The following is a 6,244-nucleotide window of genomic DNA, read 5'->3' on the forward strand; positions in this document are numbered from 1 at the left end:
AATCGTCTGCATAAATATGTTTTGAAATAGCAATAGTCTCAGTGGCTAGTTTCCTGATTTCAGACATAATAGAATTGGAATTATCTAACTTATTTGCATCTTGCTCAGAAGTGTCTTGAATTTTTTCCACAAACGCTTTTAAGAACTCCTGTAATAATTTCAATTGTTTAATTCTTTTCTCCAAACCTTGCATTTCTTCCTCAGACTTACTGATGACATCCAGTAACACAGATGTACAGATCAATAATATCAGGCAGAACATCATCAGGAAACTTTTCGTTCCATTCAGTCTTAAGTTTGTCAAGAAGTTCCATTGTTTTATCTAAAAGATCTGCTCTTATTTCTTAAACCATAATTTTTCATTTGAATTGAAATCTGGTGTAGAATTTCTGAAAAAGATCAAAAGAATAAGAATAACAATAGAATCAACAACAACCGCAACAATAAGGATTATTTTTCATTAGACTAGAGATTAATTTTTATTAAAAAAAAAAAAAAAAAGAGTAGAGAAAATCAACTGTATCAATATTGGTATGTTAGTAGTTTATAGATATTAAAATATTTTTTATCAGGGTTGGCCTCGACTAAACAATACAATATCACAAAATACCCTATTCTGCATCAACACAGGCCAATCTTCACAATAAAACAAAAATGCTGAAAATGAAAAATCACTTTGACATGCAAGGGACATGGTTTCTTTCTGCAGCCAACTTCAGTCACACAGTATGCTCAATCACTCCCAAATACCCAGGTACATCTACATTTACTACAACACCATTCTAAGTCTGGACAAACAAAGTGCATGCTTAATAAAGTAAAAGTAATAACTTCATTGACCCCAAACTCTGTTCAGAGATGCACACTAACACAGATATGTGCTCTGATATGTTACCACCATATAACAGACATAAAAGAACAGATTGGACAGTAGAGAAAATAATACATGATCAGAATACCACACACTATCCCATATGTAAAACTACAGCATATTACAATATGTATTGTGGTCCTCATCTTGATAGAAAGGTGGCTTCTAAGACTCTGGATATGTGAATTGGTGGCTATGAGAACAGTCACACAACAACATTGGGTGTATAGATGGCTTGAGTTACACAATAGTAACAATAACAACAATCCTTTCTACTATTGGCCCAAGACCTGAAACTTTAGCTTGACTGGTACTTATTTTATCAACCCTGAAAGGATGAAGGCAAAGCTGACCTGATGGTATACTCTTTTACTCGTTTCAGTCAGTTGACTGCGGCCAAGTTGGAGCACCGCCTTTAGTCAAGCAAACCGACCCCAGGACTTATTCTTTGTAAGCCTAGTATTTATTCTATCAGTCTTTTTTGCCGAACTGCTAAGTTATGGGGACGTAAACATACCTCCATTGGTTGTCAAGTGATGTTGGGGAGACAAACACAGACACACAAACATATTCACACACATACATACATAATATATATATATATATATATATATATATATACATATATACGTCGGGCTTCTTTCAGTTTCCATCTACCAAATCCACTCACAAGGCTTTGGTCGGCCCGAGGATATAGTAGACACTTGCCCAAGGTGCCATGCAGTGGGACTGAACTCAGAACCATGTGGTTGGCAAGCAAGCTACATACTACACAGCCACTCCTACGCCTGTCCATATTTTTTATATTCTATTTGTTTGTCAGTCATTGGACTACAACCATGGAGCATAGCCTTAAAGGGTTTTTTTTTTTTTTTACTTTTAGTCAAATAAATTGATCCCAATACTTCTTTTTTTTTTTAAGCTTGGTACTTACTTGAACTCAGAACATAAAGATGGGCAAAATGCCACTAAACATTTTGTCTGGCATGCTAACAATTCTGCCAGCTCGCTGCCTTTTTTTTTTTTTTTTTTTTTTTTTTTAATAATAATGGGTTCTAATTCAGGAACGAGGCCAGCAATTTGAGGGAAGGGATTAGTAGATACCACCAACTCCAGTACTTGACTAAGACTTTATTTTATAGATGCCAGAGGGATAAAAAGCAAAATTGGATTCGGTGAGATTTGAACTCATAACATTAAGAACCAGAATAATTGTTTTTTAATAGGCCTTAATTTGTTTAGGGGGAAGTGTTAGTTAATTAAATCAACCCCAGTGCATGACTGAAACTTTATTTTATCAACTCAGGAAGGATGGAAGGTGAAGTTGATTTTGCCAGGATTTGAACTACAAACACGAAGTGTCAGAACAAATGTCACAAGACATTTTTCTGACACACTAATAATTCTACCAGATCACTGCTTTCCTAATAATAATAATAATCCTTTCTCATTTTGGTACAAAGCCAGAAAATTTATAGGGTTGGTGCCAATTACATCAACCCCAGTGCTTGTCTGGTACTTATTTTATTTACACCAAAAAGATACAAGGCAACATTAACCTCAGCAAAATTGTAACTCAGAATGTAAAGATGGATGAAATGCCACTAAGCATTTTGTCCAGCAGGCTGATGGTTCTGCCAGCTCACCACCTTAATAATAATAATACTTTCTACTATAGGCACAAGGCCTGAAATTTGTGGGGAGGGGGTAAGTCAATTACACTGACCCCAGTGCATAACTGGTACTTATTTCATCAATCCTAAAAGAATGAAAGGCAAAAATCAACCTTGGAACATGCACACGGATGAAAGACCACTCAGTATTTTGCCAAGTATGCTAGCGATTCTACTAGCTCAGCACTTTATTTTATTGGTTTCAAATTTTGACACAAGGCCAGCAATTTCAAGAGAGGGATTAAGTCAATTGCATCAACCCCAGCTCTCGTATTTATTTTATTGACCCTGAAAGTATGAAAGGCATGCTAACAATTCTGCCAGCTTGCTTTCTTAATAATAATCCTGTCTACTATAGGCACAAGGCCTGAAATTTTAGAGAAGGGAGCTAGTCAATTACATCAACCCCAGTGCATAACTGGTACTTATTTCATCGATGAAACACAAAGCCAACCTTGGCAGAATTTGAACTCAGAACATAGTGATGGGTGAAATACCATTAAGTATTTCATCCAGCATGCTAACGATTCTGCTGGCTCGCTGCCTTTATAATAACAATAATAATAATAATAATAATAATAATGATGATGATGATGATGATGATGATGATGATGATGATGATGATGATGATGATGATAGTTTCAAATTTTGGCACAAGGCCAGCAATTTTAAGGGAAGTGTAAGTCAATTACATAACCCCCAGTACTTGAGTAGTACATTATTTTATCGACCCTGAAGGGATGAAAGGCAAAGTTGACCTCAACAGTATTTGAACCCAGAATATAAAGAACCGGAAGAAATGCCATTAAGTATTTTGCCCAATGTACTAATGATTCTGTCAGCTTACCACCATAATAATAATGATAATAATCCTTTCAGCTATAGGAACAAGGCCTGACAGTTTAGAGGAAGGATCTAGTTGGTTGCATCAACTCCAGTGTTCCACTGATACTGATTTTATCAACCTTGAAAGGATTTTAAAAGGCAAGGTTGACCTCAACAGCATTTGAACTCAGAACGTAAAGGGCCAGAAGAAATACTTGTAAGTATTTTGTCCAACAGGCTAATAATTCTGCTAGCTTGCCAGCTTAATACTGATAGTAATAGTTTCTTTTTTTACATAGGAACAAGGCCTGACACTTTGGTGGGACTGGTCAATTAAAGCAAACTCCCAGTACTTGATCTAACCCTAACCCTAACAAAATTTTGTCAACTTGGCACTATGGTAGAAGACACTCATCCACGGTGCCACACAATGAGATCAAAGCCAATTATCCCAGTCTTCTCAGTCACACAGCCATGCTTGCACGTCCAAAGATTCTATGTTGCTACCCAATTTTACAATAAATTAAGCAACAAACAAACATTTTCATTTATGAAATAATTTTTAAAAATCAAAATATTGTTTCAGGGTTTTCTTTACATAATAAGCAGTAAAATTATAATTGTTATGAAGGAATTGTTTGCTAATCTATAATCAATCATTAAGTTTTGGAAGAATTCCAATCATCTGATATGCAATATTCCAGTCTAGTCAGTAATGTTACTGTCTGTTCCATTATGCAGTTATTGGTAATGAGGAGATTTATTAGCAGCACTGCAGATGTTGCTGGAAGTTAAGAAATTTGCTTGGCAGCCACAAGGCTTTGGGTTCAATCCTACTGAAAGACACCTCAGATGACTGTCTTCTTCCATAACCCTTGGTTGAATAAAAACCTTGGAAGTACAATTTAGTAGATAGAAACTGTGTGGAAGCTGTTGGAGGAAATATTCCTGTTCTTGGTTGATTTAACTTAACCCTTTAGCATTCAAACCAACCATATCCAGCCAAAATATTCTACCTATTTTATGTTCAATCTAACTAGATCAGGCTGCTTACACCTACCCTACAATGTCATTCTAAAACTAAACAATCACATGATCAAAGTTTCAAATTTATAACATAGTACACAGTTAATTCAAAACAATGTGAATAAATAAGCATTATATTTGACAGAGAAATCTGAATACTAAAGGGTTAATCTGTCATCCAGTTTAACAGCACAACTTGCCCCATGGATATATTTAGCAGAGTCTACTCTCTTGTAAGCATTCTGGTCAAGGCAGTGGTCTAAGTAATACTTCTATCTTTTCTCCACTGCTACCACTACAAGACTTGCAGACACTGAAGTGAATCATAGAAAGTCCTTTCCTCTTCTGACAAAATAAAAGATATAATAAAATTAATCTAAAAGGAAGACATTAAAATATTGCTGCATAGTATCTGCTTGATCAGAGTTGACAACAGGCTAAAGAACAACAACATCAACCTAGACAGCAAGTCACATACAAGTTCAAAGCAACCACAGTACATGCCTCCCCCTGAGGCATAGAATATATGACAGGGTGCTGAAAAGCTCCTGGCTTTGGGTAAAAGAAAATACAGGAGGATCAGTTAATTATGATTTTATTCAACATATTCGCACACTTATTGCAGTGGATTCACACATTTATTGCAGTGATCCTTCAAATTTTCTAAGCCCTGTAAAAGAACTCAAAAGGCTGGGCCTCCAAGCAGACCTTTTGTAATACCATTAAAGCCAGGAACTTCTCAGCACTTCTGAGTTCTACAGACCAATATTAAGAGTCCTGAAAATGGTGAGCTGGCAGAATTATTAGTGCACTGGACAAAATGCTTCCATCTTTATGTTTTGAGTTTGAATGCTGCCAGGATTGACTTTGCCTTTAATTTTTTCAGAGTTGATAAAATAAGTACCAGTTGAACACCGGAGTTAATATAATCGACTTACTCACTCCTCTAAAACTGTTAGCCTTGCGCCAAAATTTGAAAGCAATATTAAGAGTCCCGCACAAATACAATATGTTCTCAGCAAACACAATAAAGTCTTCACACCAGTCAAAATTAAATATTCCCACAACTATTGAGTGTTCCCACCACTACAAAACGTGCCCACAAAGCACTATTAAAACTTCTTATTAACCATTGTCACATGTTTCTCTAACCACTCACTACTAAGTGTGCCTAGCAACTACTATTAGGAATTCCTCGTAACTACTCCTTTATCTTCTGTCATTAGACTGTAGCCATGCTGGGGACTGCCTTGAAGAATTTTGAGCAAACAAATTGATCCCAGTACTTTTTATTTAAGCCTGGTATTTTTTCTATTGGTGCCTTTTTGCTGAACAGCTAAGTTATGGGGATGTACACCAACACTCATCATCAAGTGGTGGTGGTAGTGGAGGGGACAAACACAGACACGCACACACACACATATATATATATATATATATATATATATATATATATATATATATATATATATATATATATATATATAAGGGCATTATTCTGTAGTAATGCCCTTATATAAATATAAACAAATAATTATATTCTTGGGAATAGAAATTTCCTTCCTGATAAAATTCTTGTAAAAGATTTTTATCCTATTTTGAATTTATATATATACTAGCAGAAATACCCGGCGTTGCCCGGGTTAAAGAGAATAATGAAATCTAAAAACGCTGTCTAGACTACGCATCATCTTTATATATAGAGATGTATATACACAAATGCACCCAAACATACGTATATATATGTATATCAATATAAATATATGAAAGTCAATGAAGTTTCGTAAAAGAAGGTGATCATATACATACTTTCTTGCTGTTGTGATTATAACACCTCGTTGTAAACAAT

At 35.3% G+C, this 6,244-nt stretch overlaps 1 long non-coding RNA gene across 1 annotated transcript in view; it reads right to left on the bottom strand.

The window, feature by feature from the left end:
* Positions 1-243: 243 nt before the first annotated feature.
* LOC149135038 (uncharacterized) overlaps positions 244-6,244 on the bottom strand; it is a 6,812-nt gene continuing 811 nt past the window's right edge. Inside the window, exons 1-2 of the long non-coding RNA XR_016242245.1 lie at positions 6,205-6,244; positions 244-389 (exon numbers count right to left, since the gene is read on the bottom strand). The exon at positions 6,205-6,244 is cut by the window's right edge and continues 811 nt beyond it. This is a non-coding gene — a long non-coding RNA (uncharacterized LOC149135038). The remainder of the gene's footprint in view (positions 390-6,204) is intronic.

The sequence above is a fragment of the Octopus bimaculoides genome, chromosome 6 (assembly GCF_046866305.1).
Source record: "Octopus bimaculoides isolate indiv1 chromosome 6, ASM4686630v1, whole genome shotgun sequence".
Taxonomy (NCBI): Eukaryota; Metazoa; Mollusca; class Cephalopoda; order Octopoda; family Octopodidae; genus Octopus; species Octopus bimaculoides.